Raw genomic sequence first — 12392 nt, forward strand, 5'->3', positions numbered from 1 at the left:
AGAGGCAGTGCTAGGCAATAGGAGATGCAGTGTGAAAGCACGTCCGGTCCGCCATCTGAGAGGGTGGAGCGCATAATAGGGTATGTATGTCTGGCTTCGCCTTAACAAGAAGGACGTGGTGTCCGAGAAGGGGAGTTTTCGGGAAACCGTTGTGGCCATCGCTTCTCGGCCTTTTGGCTAAGATCAAGTGTAGTATCTGTTCTTATCAGTTTAATATCTGATACGTCCCCTATCTGGGGACCATATATTAAATGGATTTTTAGAACAGGGAGATGGAAAAAGAGCTTGCTCTGTCCTCTCCAGGCATTGACCTGGTATTGCAGTGCCTCCAGGTTCAGTGCACCCCCTAATGAGTTTGCAAAAAACAGAGCAAAAGAATGAAGAAGGAAACAAGCCGGCTGCACCTGAAACTACTGTTTTGCAAGAAACATCCCTCGAGTGTGTTGTGCGCAGGTGGACCGACCCCGAAAAATTAGCCCGAGTGTGGCTACGAAAAGTTTGTTTGTCCAAGACTTGCTGGCCTCTGTTGCCATGGCAACCAACTGGCAGAGTTGTTTACAACTTGGCTGCCGGGCCAGTGCTGGTGATGTCATCGCGGGACGTGATGTCATCAAGGCTTTGCTGCTATACACAGCTGCCAGCACAACAAGCAGCTCAGTTGCAGCCGGTCAAGCGACCGAGCAGGTAGGTGGAAAGGTAGGTGCAGTTTATTAAACCGTTTCCTTTGGATTTGATTTCCTGGTGGCCGGCCGATGTATCCTGCTGATGCTGCCTGCCTACGGCTCCAGCTGGGAGAATTCACCCTCCATGTTCTTTGATAGATAGATTAGATACATTAGATAGAATAGATAGGATAGATAGGATAGATTAGATAGATAGATAGATAGATAGATAGATAGATAGATAGATAGATAGATAGATAGGTAGGTAGGTAGGTAGGTAGGTACTAATAATAAGCTAGCCAGCTAGGCAGCCAGCCACAGAGACAGCCAGCCAGCTACAGAGACAGCCAGCCAAAGAGCTAGCTGCATGTCATGTATGCCAGACAGAGACGGAGACAGAGACAGAGACGTGTATGTCTGCCATCCATCAGGTGGAAGCAGACGCAGTGTGATTGGGGGGTGGAGCTATTCAGATTTGAGAGCAGAAAGGAAGACAGAGGCAGTGCTAGGCAATAGGAGATGCAGTGTGAAAGCACGTCCGGTCCGCCATCTGAGAGGGTGGAGCGCATAATAGGGTATGTATGTCTGGCTTCGCCTTAACAAGAAGGACGTGGTGTCCGAGAAGGGGAGTTTTCGGGAAACCGTTGTGGCCATCGCTTCTCGGCCTTTTGGCTAAGATCAAGTGTAGTATCTGTTCTTATCAGTTTAATATCTGATACGTCCCCTATCTGGGGACCATATATTAAATGGATTTTTAGAACAGGGAGATGGAAAAAGAGCTTGCTCTGTCCTCTCCAGGCATTGACCTGGTATTGCAGTGCCTCCAGGTTCAGTGCACCCCCTAATGAGTTTGCAAAAAACAGAGCAAAAGAATGAAGAAGGAAACAAGCCGGCTGCACCTGAAACTACTGTTTTGCAAGAAACATCCCTCGAGTGTGTTGTGCGCAGGTGGACCGACCCCGAAAAATTAGCCCGAGTGTGGCTACGAAAAGTTTGTTTGTCCAAGACTTGCTGGCCTCTGTTGCCATGGCAACCAACTGGCAGAGTTGTTTACAACTTGGCTGCCGGGCCAGTGCTGGTGATGTCATCGCGGGACGTGATGTCATCAAGGCTTTGCTGCTATACACAGCTGCCAGCACAACAAGCAGCTCAGTTGCAGCCGGTCAAGCGACCGAGCAGGTAGGTGGAAAGGTAGGTGCAGTTTATTAAACCGTTTCCTTTGGATTTGATTTCCTGGTGGCCGGCCGATGTATCCTGCTGATGCTGCCTGCCTACGGCTCCAGCTGGGAGAATTCACCCTCCATGTTCTTTGATAGATAGATTAGATACATTAGATAGAATAGATAGGATAGATAGGATAGATTAGATAGATAGATAGATAGATAGATAGATAGATAGATAGATAGATAGATAGGTAGGTAGGTAGGTAGGTAGGTAGGTACTAATAATAAGCTAGCCAGCTAGGCAGCCAGCCACAGAGACAGCCAGCCAGCTACAGAGACAGCCAGCCAAAGAGCTAGCTGCATGTCATGTATGCCAGACAGAGACGGAGACAGAGACAGAGACGTGTATGTCTGCCATCCATCAGGTGGAAGCAGACGCAGTGTGATTGGGGGGTGGAGCTATTCAGATTTGAGAGCAGAAAGGAAGACAGAGGCAGTGCTAGGCAATAGGAGATGCAGTGTGAAAGCACGTCCGGTCCGCCATCTGAGAGGGTGGAGCGCATAATAGGGTATGTATGTCTGGCTTCGCCTTAACAAGAAGGACGTGGTGTCCGAGAAGGGGAGTTTTCGGGAAACCGTTGTGGCCATCGCTTCTCGGCCTTTTGGCTAAGATCAAGTGTAGTATCTGTTCTTATCAGTTTAATATCTGATACGTCCCCTATCTGGGGACCATATATTAAATGGATTTTTAGAACAGGGAGATGGAAAAAGAGCTTGCTCTGTCCTCTCCAGGCATTGACCTGGTATTGCAGTGCCTCCAGGTTCAGTGCACCCCCTAATGAGTTTGCAAAAAACAGAGCAAAAGAATGAAGAAGGAAACAAGCCGGCTGCACCTGAAACTACTGTTTTGCAAGAAACATCCCTCGAGTGTGTTGTGCGCAGGTGGACCGACCCCGAAAAATTAGCCCGAGTGTGGCTACGAAAAGTTTGTTTGTCCAAGACTTGCTGGCCTCTGTTGCCATGGCAACCAACTGGCAGAGTTGTTTACAACTTGGCTGCCGGGCCAGTGCTGGTGATGTCATCGCGGGACGTGATGTCATCAAGGCTTTGCTGCTATACACAGCTGCCAGCACAACAAGCAGCTCAGTTGCAGCCGGTCAAGCGACCGAGCAGGTAGGTGGAAAGGTAGGTGCAGTTTATTAAACCGTTTCCTTTGGATTTGATTTCCTGGTGGCCGGCCGATGTATCCTGCTGATGCTGCCTGCCTACGGCTCCAGCTGGGAGAATTCACCCTCCATGTTCTTTGATAGATAGATTAGATACATTAGATAGAATAGATAGGATAGATAGGATAGATTAGATAGATAGATAGATAGATAGATAGATAGATAGATAGATAGATAGATAGGTAGGTAGGTAGGTAGGTAGGTACTAATAATAAGCTAGCCAGCTAGGCAGCCAGCCACAGAGACAGCCAGCCAGCTACAGAGACAGCCAGCCAAAGAGCTAGCTGCATGTCATGTATGCCAGACAGAGACGGAGACAGAGACAGAGACGTGTATGTCTGCCATCCATCAGGTGGAAGCAGACGCAGTGTGATTGGGGGGTGGAGCTATTCAGATTTGAGAGCAGAAAGGAAGACAGAGGCAGTGCTAGGCAATAGGAGATGCAGTGTGAAAGCACGTCCGGTCCGCCATCTGAGAGGGTGGAGCGCATAATAGGGTATGTATGTCTGGCTTCGCCTTAACAAGAAGGACGTGGTGTCCGAGAAGGGGAGTTTTCGGGAAACCGTTGTGGCCATCGCTTCTCGGCCTTTTGGCTAAGATCAAGTGTAGTATCTACAGGAGATCTGGTCAGAAGGTGCCTGGGGTACCCGACCTGTCGGCCTTGGAGGTTTACCTCCTTGCTGCTATTGGCAGGCGGCTTAGTCCCCAGGCAACGGGAAGCGATCACACCTACCTGCATCCGCAGGGGAGGTGCATCGTGGGTTGTTCTGTTCCTTGGAGTTTTCTTGGAAGATGGATGCGACTAACGAAGATGGAACTGTGCCAGAAGAAGTTCCAGCTTACGCAAGAATTAGAAATGGAGTACGATTTACGTTGAAGGACCCCAGGAAGAAGGAGTTGGGCCTAGATTTTTTGGTGGAAGAGGTTTTCTTCAGATTGCTGGGTCTGGAACGAAGCCAAATCTTGGCGTGTTTGGAGTTCCCGAGGCGAGGGATCTACGACTTGGTATTGAGTTCGGAAGAGGATCACAGCTATCTTCTGGGTAAGATGGAGAGTGTTAGGAATGATGTTATATTAAATGGTATTGACATTGCCTCTCATTTTCCGAGGAGAGAAAGACTGATAACAATAAGGATGTATAGCCCTTATGTGTCGGAAGAGGAAATTTCGGCTTTTCTGATGAAGTACTGTGAAGAAGTCGCTGCAAAGGGTAAGGTCCTGAATCGCTTTGGTTTGTGGACAATGAAGTGGAGGTTCCTCGTAAAGTTTAAAGTATTGGCAAACGATATGTTATGTGTTCCTCCAGCAAGGTTCAAGATTGGGCCTGTTAATGGGGACTTGTTTTTCTCGGGAATGGAGAATTTTTGTAGGAATTGTAAACAGTATGGTCATGTGAAGGATCACTGCACAGTCTCCTTTTGTCCCAAGTGTCAAGGAGAAGGACATTCTGCTGAGTCATGTGATCGGAAGAAAACATGCCACTTATGTGGAAGCGTAGAACATTTATACGCGGCTTGTCCGGCTAAAAAGAAAGATGCGAGAGAGAAAGAAGACAGGCTAGAAGCCACTAGGAGCACTGGTGATTCCCCGCAAGGGAAGAAAAGTAAGAAAGAGACGGAGGGTGCAAGTGGAGGTAAGTCCCCCCAACAGGAGGAGGAAATGGATATTTCTGTTCGAAGAATATCTAAAGTAAGGGAGAAGGGCCCAAGAGAAATTGGAAGCATGCCTGGAGAGGTAGAGCTGAGGAAAAAGTTGGGAAGGTCCCCTACAGAAGAGGAACGGAGAGACTATGGGCTAATCTCACAGGAATCCTGGGATCATATAGACTCTATAGATAGGAAATTTCCATTGGATAAGTTATATAACAAAGTGGCTTCGCATTGGGAGAAGCAGGGGGATAGGTTTTTCGAAACCTATAAGGTGCCCCCGGATATAGTTAAAAGTATAATAGAGTCTGGATTAAGAACAAGGATTGTGTTACATTTATTGTCCTTCTTTGCCTTCAAAGGAGGTATGAGAGTCTGAGACTATGGAAGTGAGCTTATTTTTTTTTCCTTACTTATTATAGACCGATGTGGTTTTTGTTAGTGCACGTTGTTATAGATTTATAGTTTTGCTGTTTTTTGTGTGAAATGGCCATGATGATGAGTTGGTTGGAGTATTAAAGAAGGTATGAGCAGTTTTCTGTTTATATCGATTTTAACCATTCTGAATGGTTTTAAAAAAAAAAAAAAAAAAAAAAAAAAAAAAAAAAAAAAAAAAAATCTGTTCTTATCAGTTTAATATCTGATACGTCCCCTATCTGGGGACCATATATTAAATGGATTTTTAGAACAGGGAGATGGAAAAAGAGCTTGCTCTGTCCTCTCCAGGCATTGACCTGGTATTGCAGTGCCTCCAGGTTCAGTGCACCCCCTAATGAGTTTGCAAAAAACAGAGCAAAAGAATGAAGAAGGAAACAAGCCGGCTGCACCTGAAACTACTGTTTTGCAAGAAACATCCCTCGAGTGTGTTGTGCGCAGGTGGACCGACCCCGAAAAATTAGCCCGAGTGTGGCTACGAAAAGTTTGTTTGTCCAAGACTTGCTGGCCTCTGTTGCCATGGCAACCAACTGGCAGAGTTGTTTACAACTTGGCTGCCGGGCCAGTGCTGGTGATGTCATCGCGGGACGTGATGTCATCAAGGCTTTGCTGCTATACACAGCTGCCAGCACAACAAGCAGCTCAGTTGCAGCCGGTCAAGCGACCGAGCAGGTAGGTGGAAAGGTAGGTGCAGTTTATTAAACCGTTTCCTTTGGATTTGATTTCCTGGTGGCCGGCCGATGTATCCTGCTGATGCTGCCTGCCTACGGCTCCAGCTGGGAGAATTCACCCTCCATGTTCTTTGATAGATAGATTAGATACATTAGATAGAATAGATAGGATAGATAGGATAGATTAGATAGATAGATAGATAGATAGATAGATAGATAGATAGATAGATAGATAGATAGGTAGGTAGGTAGGTAGGTAGGTAGGTACTAATAATAAGCTAGCCAGCTAGGCAGCCAGCCACAGAGACAGCCAGCCAGCTACAGAGACAGCCAGCCAAAGAGCTAGCTGCATGTCATGTATGCCAGACAGAGACGGAGACAGAGACAGAGACGTGTATGTCTGCCATCCATCAGGTGGAAGCAGACGCAGTGTGATTGGGGGGTGGAGCTATTCAGATTTGAGAGCAGAAAGGAAGACAGAGGCAGTGCTAGGCAATAGGAGATGCAGTGTGAAAGCACGTCCGGTCCGCCATCTGAGAGGGTGGAGCGCATAATAGGGTATGTATGTCTGGCTTCGCCTTAACAAGAAGGACGTGGTGTCCGAGAAGGGGAGTTTTCGGGAAACCGTTGTGGCCATCGCTTCTCGGCCTTTTGGCTAAGATCAAGTGTAGTATCTGTTCTTATCAGTTTAATATCTGATACGTCCCCTATCTGGGGACCATATATTAAATGGATTTTTAGAACAGGGAGATGGAAAAAGAGCTTGCTCTGTCCTCTCCAGGCATTGACCTGGTATTGCAGTGCCTCCAGGTTCAGTGCACCCCCTAATGAGTTTGCAAAAAACAGAGCAAAAGAATGAAGAAGGAAACAAGCCGGCTGCACCTGAAACTACTGTTTTGCAAGAAACATCCCTCGAGTGTGTTGTGCGCAGGTGGACCGACCCCGAAAAATTAGCCCGAGTGTGGCTACGAAAAGTTTGTTTGTCCAAGACTTGCTGGCCTCTGTTGCCATGGCAACCAACTGGCAGAGTTGTTTACAACTTGGCTGCCGGGCCAGTGCTGGTGATGTCATCGCGGGACGTGATGTCATCAAGGCTTTGCTGCTATACACAGCTGCCAGCACAACAAGCAGCTCAGTTGCAGCCGGTCAAGCGACCGAGCAGGTAGGTGGAAAGGTAGGTGCAGTTTATTAAACCGTTTCCTTTGGATTTGATTTCCTGGTGGCCGGCCGATGTATCCTGCTGATGCTGCCTGCCTACGGCTCCAGCTGGGAGAATTCACCCTCCATGTTCTTTGATAGATAGATTAGATACATTAGATAGAATAGATAGGATAGATAGGATAGATTAGATAGATAGATAGATAGATAGATAGATAGATAGATAGATAGATAGATAGGTAGGTAGGTAGGTAGGTAGGTAGGTACTAATAATAAGCTAGCCAGCTAGGCAGCCAGCCACAGAGACAGCCAGCCAGCTACAGAGACAGCCAGCCAAAGAGCTAGCTGCATGTCATGTATGCCAGACAGAGACGGAGACAGAGACAGAGACGTGTATGTCTGCCATCCATCAGGTGGAAGCAGACGCAGTGTGATTGGGGGGTGGAGCTATTCAGATTTGAGAGCAGAAAGGAAGACAGAGGCAGTGCTAGGCAATAGGAGATGCAGTGTGAAAGCACGTCCGGTCCGCCATCTGAGAGGGTGGAGCGCATAATAGGGTATGTATGTCTGGCTTCGCCTTAACAAGAAGGACGTGGTGTCCGAGAAGGGGAGTTTTCGGGAAACCGTTGTGGCCATCGCTTCTCGGCCTTTTGGCTAAGATCAAGTGTAGTATCTGTTCTTATCAGTTTAATATCTGATACGTCCCCTATCTGGGGACCATATATTAAATGGATTTTTAGAACAGGGAGATGGAAAAAGAGCTTGCTCTGTCCTCTCCAGGCATTGACCTGGTATTGCAGTGCCTCCAGGTTCAGTGCACCCCCTAATGAGTTTGCAAAAAACAGAGCAAAAGAATGAAGAAGGAAACAAGCCGGCTGCACCTGAAACTACTGTTTTGCAAGAAACATCCCTCGAGTGTGTTGTGCGCAGGTGGACCGACCCCGAAAAATTAGCCCGAGTGTGGCTACGAAAAGTTTGTTTGTCCAAGACTTGCTGGCCTCTGTTGCCATGGCAACCAACTGGCAGAGTTGTTTACAACTTGGCTGCCGGGCCAGTGCTGGTGATGTCATCGCGGGACGTGATGTCATCAAGGCTTTGCTGCTATACACAGCTGCCAGCACAACAAGCAGCTCAGTTGCAGCCGGTCAAGCGACCGAGCAGGTAGGTGGAAAGGTAGGTGCAGTTTATTAAACCGTTTCCTTTGGATTTGATTTCCTGGTGGCCGGCCGATGTATCCTGCTGATGCTGCCTGCCTACGGCTCCAGCTGGGAGAATTCACCCTCCATGTTCTTTGATAGATAGATTAGATACATTAGATAGAATAGATAGGATAGATAGGATAGATTAGATAGATAGATAGATAGATAGATAGATAGATAGATAGATAGATAGATAGGTAGGTAGGTAGGTAGGTAGGTAGGTACTAATAATAAGCTAGCCAGCTAGGCAGCCAGCCACAGAGACAGCCAGCCAGCTACAGAGACAGCCAGCCAAAGAGCTAGCTGCATGTCATGTATGCCAGACAGAGACGGAGACAGAGACAGAGACGTGTATGTCTGCCATCCATCAGGTGGAAGCAGACGCAGTGTGATTGGGGGGTGGAGCTATTCAGATTTGAGAGCAGAAAGGAAGACAGAGGCAGTGCTAGGCAATAGGAGATGCAGTGTGAAAGCACGTCCGGTCCGCCATCTGAGAGGGTGGAGCGCATAATAGGGTATGTATGTCTGGCTTCGCCTTAACAAGAAGGACGTGGTGTCCGAGAAGGGGAGTTTTCGGGAAACCGTTGTGGCCATCGCTTCTCGGCCTTTTGGCTAAGATCAAGTGTAGTATCTGTTCTTATCAGTTTAATATCTGATACGTCCCCTATCTGGGGACCATATATTAAATGGATTTTTAGAACAGGGAGATGGAAAAAGAGCTTGCTCTGTCCTCTCCAGGCATTGACCTGGTATTGCAGTGCCTCCAGGTTCAGTGCACCCCCTAATGAGTTTGCAAAAAACAGAGCAAAAGAATGAAGAAGGAAACAAGCCGGCTGCACCTGAAACTACTGTTTTGCAAGAAACATCCCTCGAGTGTGTTGTGCGCAGGTGGACCGACCCCGAAAAATTAGCCCGAGTGTGGCTACGAAAAGTTTGTTTGTCCAAGACTTGCTGGCCTCTGTTGCCATGGCAACCAACTGGCAGAGTTGTTTACAACTTGGCTGCCGGGCCAGTGCTGGTGATGTCATCGCGGGACGTGATGTCATCAAGGCTTTGCTGCTATACACAGCTGCCAGCACAACAAGCAGCTCAGTTGCAGCCGGTCAAGCGACCGAGCAGGTAGGTGGAAAGGTAGGTGCAGTTTATTAAACCGTTTCCTTTGGATTTGATTTCCTGGTGGCCGGCCGATGTATCCTGCTGATGCTGCCTGCCTACGGCTCCAGCTGGGAGAATTCACCCTCCATGTTCTTTGATAGATAGATTAGATACATTAGATAGAATAGATAGGATAGATAGGATAGATTAGATAGATAGATAGATAGATAGATAGATAGATAGATAGATAGATAGATAGATAGGTAGGTAGGTAGGTAGGTAGGTAGGTACTAATAATAAGCTAGCCAGCTAGGCAGCCAGCCACAGAGACAGCCAGCCAGCTACAGAGACAGCCAGCCAAAGAGCTAGCTGCATGTCATGTATGCCAGACAGAGACGGAGACAGAGACAGAGACGTGTATGTCTGCCATCCATCAGGTGGAAGCAGACGCAGTGTGATTGGGGGGTGGAGCTATTCAGATTTGAGAGCAGAAAGGAAGACAGAGGCAGTGCTAGGCAATAGGAGATGCAGTGTGAAAGCACGTCCGGTCCGCCATCTGAGAGGGTGGAGCGCATAATAGGGTATGTATGTCTGGCTTCGCCTTAACAAGAAGGACGTGGTGTCCGAGAAGGGGAGTTTTCGGGAAACCGTTGTGGCCATCGCTTCTCGGCCTTTTGGCTAAGATCAAGTGTAGTATCTGTTCTTATCAGTTTAATATCTGATACGTCCCCTATCTGGGGACCATATATTAAATGGATTTTTAGAACAGGGAGATGGAAAAAGAGCTTGCTCTGTCCTCTCCAGGCATTGACCTGGTATTGCAGTGCCTCCAGGTTCAGTGCACCCCCTAATGAGTTTGCAAAAAACAGAGCAAAAGAATGAAGAAGGAAACAAGCCGGCTGCACCTGAAACTACTGTTTTGCAAGAAACATCCCTCGAGTGTGTTGTGCGCAGGTGGACCGACCCCGAAAAATTAGCCCGAGTGTGGCTACGAAAAGTTTGTTTGTCCAAGACTTGCTGGCCTCTGTTGCCATGGCAACCAACTGGCAGAGTTGTTTACAACTTGGCTGCCGGGCCAGTGCTGGTGATGTCATCGCGGGACGTGATGTCATCAAGGCTTTGCTGCTATACACAGCTGCCAGCACAACAAGCAGCTCAGTTGCAGCCGGTCAAGCGACCGAGCAGGTAGGTGGAAAGGTAGGTGCAGTTTATTAAACCGTTTCCTTTGGATTTGATTTCCTGGTGGCCGGCCGATGTATCCTGCTGATGCTGCCTGCCTACGGCTCCAGCTGGGAGAATTCACCCTCCATGTTCTTTGATAGATAGATTAGATACATTAGATAGAATAGATAGGATAGATAGGATAGATTAGATAGATAGATAGATAGATAGATAGATAGATAGATAGATAGATAGATAGATAGGTAGGTAGGTAGGTAGGTAGGTACTAATAATAAGCTAGCCAGCTAGGCAGCCAGCCACAGAGACAGCCAGCCAGCTACAGAGACAGCCAGCCAAAGAGCTAGCTGCATGTCATGTATGCCAGACAGAGACGGAGACAGAGACAGAGACGTGTATGTCTGCCATCCATCAGGTGGAAGCAGACGCAGTGTGATTGGGGGGTGGAGCTATTCAGATTTGAGAGCAGAAAGGAAGACAGAGGCAGTGCTAGGCAATAGGAGATGCAGTGTGAAAGCACGTCCGGTCCGCCATCTGAGAGGGTGGAGCGCATAATAGGGTATGTATGTCTGGCTTCGCCTTAACAAGAAGGACGTGGTGTCCGAGAAGGGGAGTTTTCGGGAAACCGTTGTGGCCATCGCTTCTCGGCCTTTTGGCTAAGATCAAGTGTAGTATCTACAGGAGATCTGGTCGGAAGGTGCCTGGGGTACCCGACCTGTTGGCCTTGGAGGATTACCTCCTTGCTGCTTTTGGCAGGCGGCTTAGTCCCCAGGCAACGGGAAGCGATCACACCTACCTGCATCCGCAGGGGAGGTGCATCGTGGGTTGTGCTGTTTTTTTTCTTGGAAGATGGATGCCACCAACGAAGATGGAACTGTGCCAGAAGAAGTCCCAGCTTACGCAAGAATTAGAAATGGGGTGCGTTTTACGTTGAAGGACCCCAGGAAGAAGGAGTTGGGCCTAGATTTTTTGGTGGAAGAGGTTTTCTTCAGATTGCTGGGTCTGGAACGGAGACAAATCTTGGCATGTTTGGAGTTCCCAAGGCGAGGGATCTACGATTTGGTATTAAGTTCGGAAGAGGATCACAGCTATCTTCTGGGTAAGATGGAGAGTGTTAGGAATGATGTTATATTGAATGGTATTGACATTGCCTCTCATTTTCCGAGGAGAGAAAGACTGATAACAATAAGGATGTATAGCCCTTATGTGTTGGAGGAGGAAATTTCGGCATTTCTGATGAAGTACTGTGAAGAAGTCGCTGCTAAGGGTAAGGTCCTGAATCGTTTTGGTTTGTGGACAATGAAATGGAGATTCCTCGTGAAGTTCAAGGTATCGGAAAGCGATATATTATGTGTTCCCCCAGCAAGATTTAAGATTGGGTCTGTCAATGGCGACTTGTTTTTCTCGGGAATGGAGATTTTCTGCAGGAATTGCAAACAGTATGGTCATACGAAGGATCAATGCACAGTCTCCTATTGTTCCAAATGTCAAGGAGAAGGGCACTCCACTGAGTCATGTGATAGGAAAAAAATATGTCACCTATGTGGGAGCACAGAGCATTTATACGCATTCTGTCCTGCGAAAAAGAAAAGTGGAAGGGAGCATGAAGGTAGGCAAGAGCCCACTGGGGGCGCTGGTAGTTCCCCACAAGGGAAGAGAAGTAAAAAAGAGACGGAGCGTGCAAGTGGAGGCAAGTCCCCCCAACAGGAGGAAGAAATAGATATTTCTATTCAAAGAGTACCCAAAGCAATATCTAGAGAGGCAGAGTTAAGGAGGAGGATGGGAAGGTGCCTTACAGAAGAGGAACGGAGAGACTACCTGTTAATCTCACAGGAATGTTGGGATCAGATAGACTCTGTAGAGAGAACATTTTCTTTAAACCAGTTATATAGTAAAGTGACTACGCATTGGGAGAAGCAGGGGAATAGGTTTTTTGAGACCTATAAAGTGCCCCCGGA

The 12392-nt window shown here is 47.7% G+C and overlaps 8 non-coding genes and 2 pseudogenes across 8 annotated transcripts; all 10 read left to right on the forward strand.

Annotated features, from left to right (window-relative positions):
- Window positions 1-157: 157 nt before the first annotated feature.
- Window positions 158-348, forward strand: LOC138778077 (U2 spliceosomal RNA). Its single transcript, XR_011360859.1, has one exon. It is a non-coding gene; the product is annotated as a U2 spliceosomal RNA (small nuclear RNA).
- Window positions 349-1314: 966 nt separating this feature from the next.
- Window positions 1315-1505, forward strand: LOC138778079 (U2 spliceosomal RNA). The gene has a single exon (XR_011360861.1). It is a non-coding gene; the product is annotated as a U2 spliceosomal RNA (small nuclear RNA).
- Window positions 1506-2471: 966 nt separating this feature from the next.
- Window positions 2472-2662, forward strand: LOC138778080 (U2 spliceosomal RNA). Its single transcript, XR_011360862.1, has one exon. It is a non-coding gene; the product is annotated as a U2 spliceosomal RNA (small nuclear RNA).
- A 962-nt stretch (window positions 2663-3624) lies between these two features.
- On the forward strand, window positions 3625-3729 carry LOC138778057 (U2 spliceosomal RNA; annotated as a pseudogene).
- A 1514-nt stretch (window positions 3730-5243) lies between these two features.
- LOC138778051 (U2 spliceosomal RNA) lies at window positions 5244-5468 on the forward strand (annotated as a pseudogene).
- Window positions 5469-6438: 970 nt separating this feature from the next.
- Window positions 6439-6629, forward strand: LOC138778082 (U2 spliceosomal RNA). Its single transcript, XR_011360863.1, has one exon. It is a non-coding gene; the product is annotated as a U2 spliceosomal RNA (small nuclear RNA).
- Window positions 6630-7595: 966 nt separating this feature from the next.
- Window positions 7596-7786, forward strand: LOC138778083 (U2 spliceosomal RNA). The gene has a single exon (XR_011360864.1). It is a non-coding gene; the product is annotated as a U2 spliceosomal RNA (small nuclear RNA).
- A 966-nt stretch (window positions 7787-8752) lies between these two features.
- Window positions 8753-8943, forward strand: LOC138778084 (U2 spliceosomal RNA). The gene has a single exon (XR_011360865.1). It is a non-coding gene; the product is annotated as a U2 spliceosomal RNA (small nuclear RNA).
- Window positions 8944-9913: 970 nt separating this feature from the next.
- Window positions 9914-10104, forward strand: LOC138778085 (U2 spliceosomal RNA). The gene has a single exon (XR_011360866.1). It is a non-coding gene; the product is annotated as a U2 spliceosomal RNA (small nuclear RNA).
- A 966-nt stretch (window positions 10105-11070) lies between these two features.
- LOC138778056 (U2 spliceosomal RNA) lies at window positions 11071-11270 on the forward strand. Its single transcript, XR_011360839.1, has one exon. It is a non-coding gene; the product is annotated as a U2 spliceosomal RNA (small nuclear RNA).
- The last annotated feature ends 1122 nt before the right edge of the window (window positions 11271-12392 follow it).

Source organism: Dendropsophus ebraccatus, unplaced genomic scaffold (assembly GCF_027789765.1).
Source record: "Dendropsophus ebraccatus isolate aDenEbr1 unplaced genomic scaffold, aDenEbr1.pat pat_scaffold_620_ctg1, whole genome shotgun sequence".
Taxonomy (NCBI): Eukaryota; Metazoa; Chordata; class Amphibia; order Anura; family Hylidae; genus Dendropsophus; species Dendropsophus ebraccatus.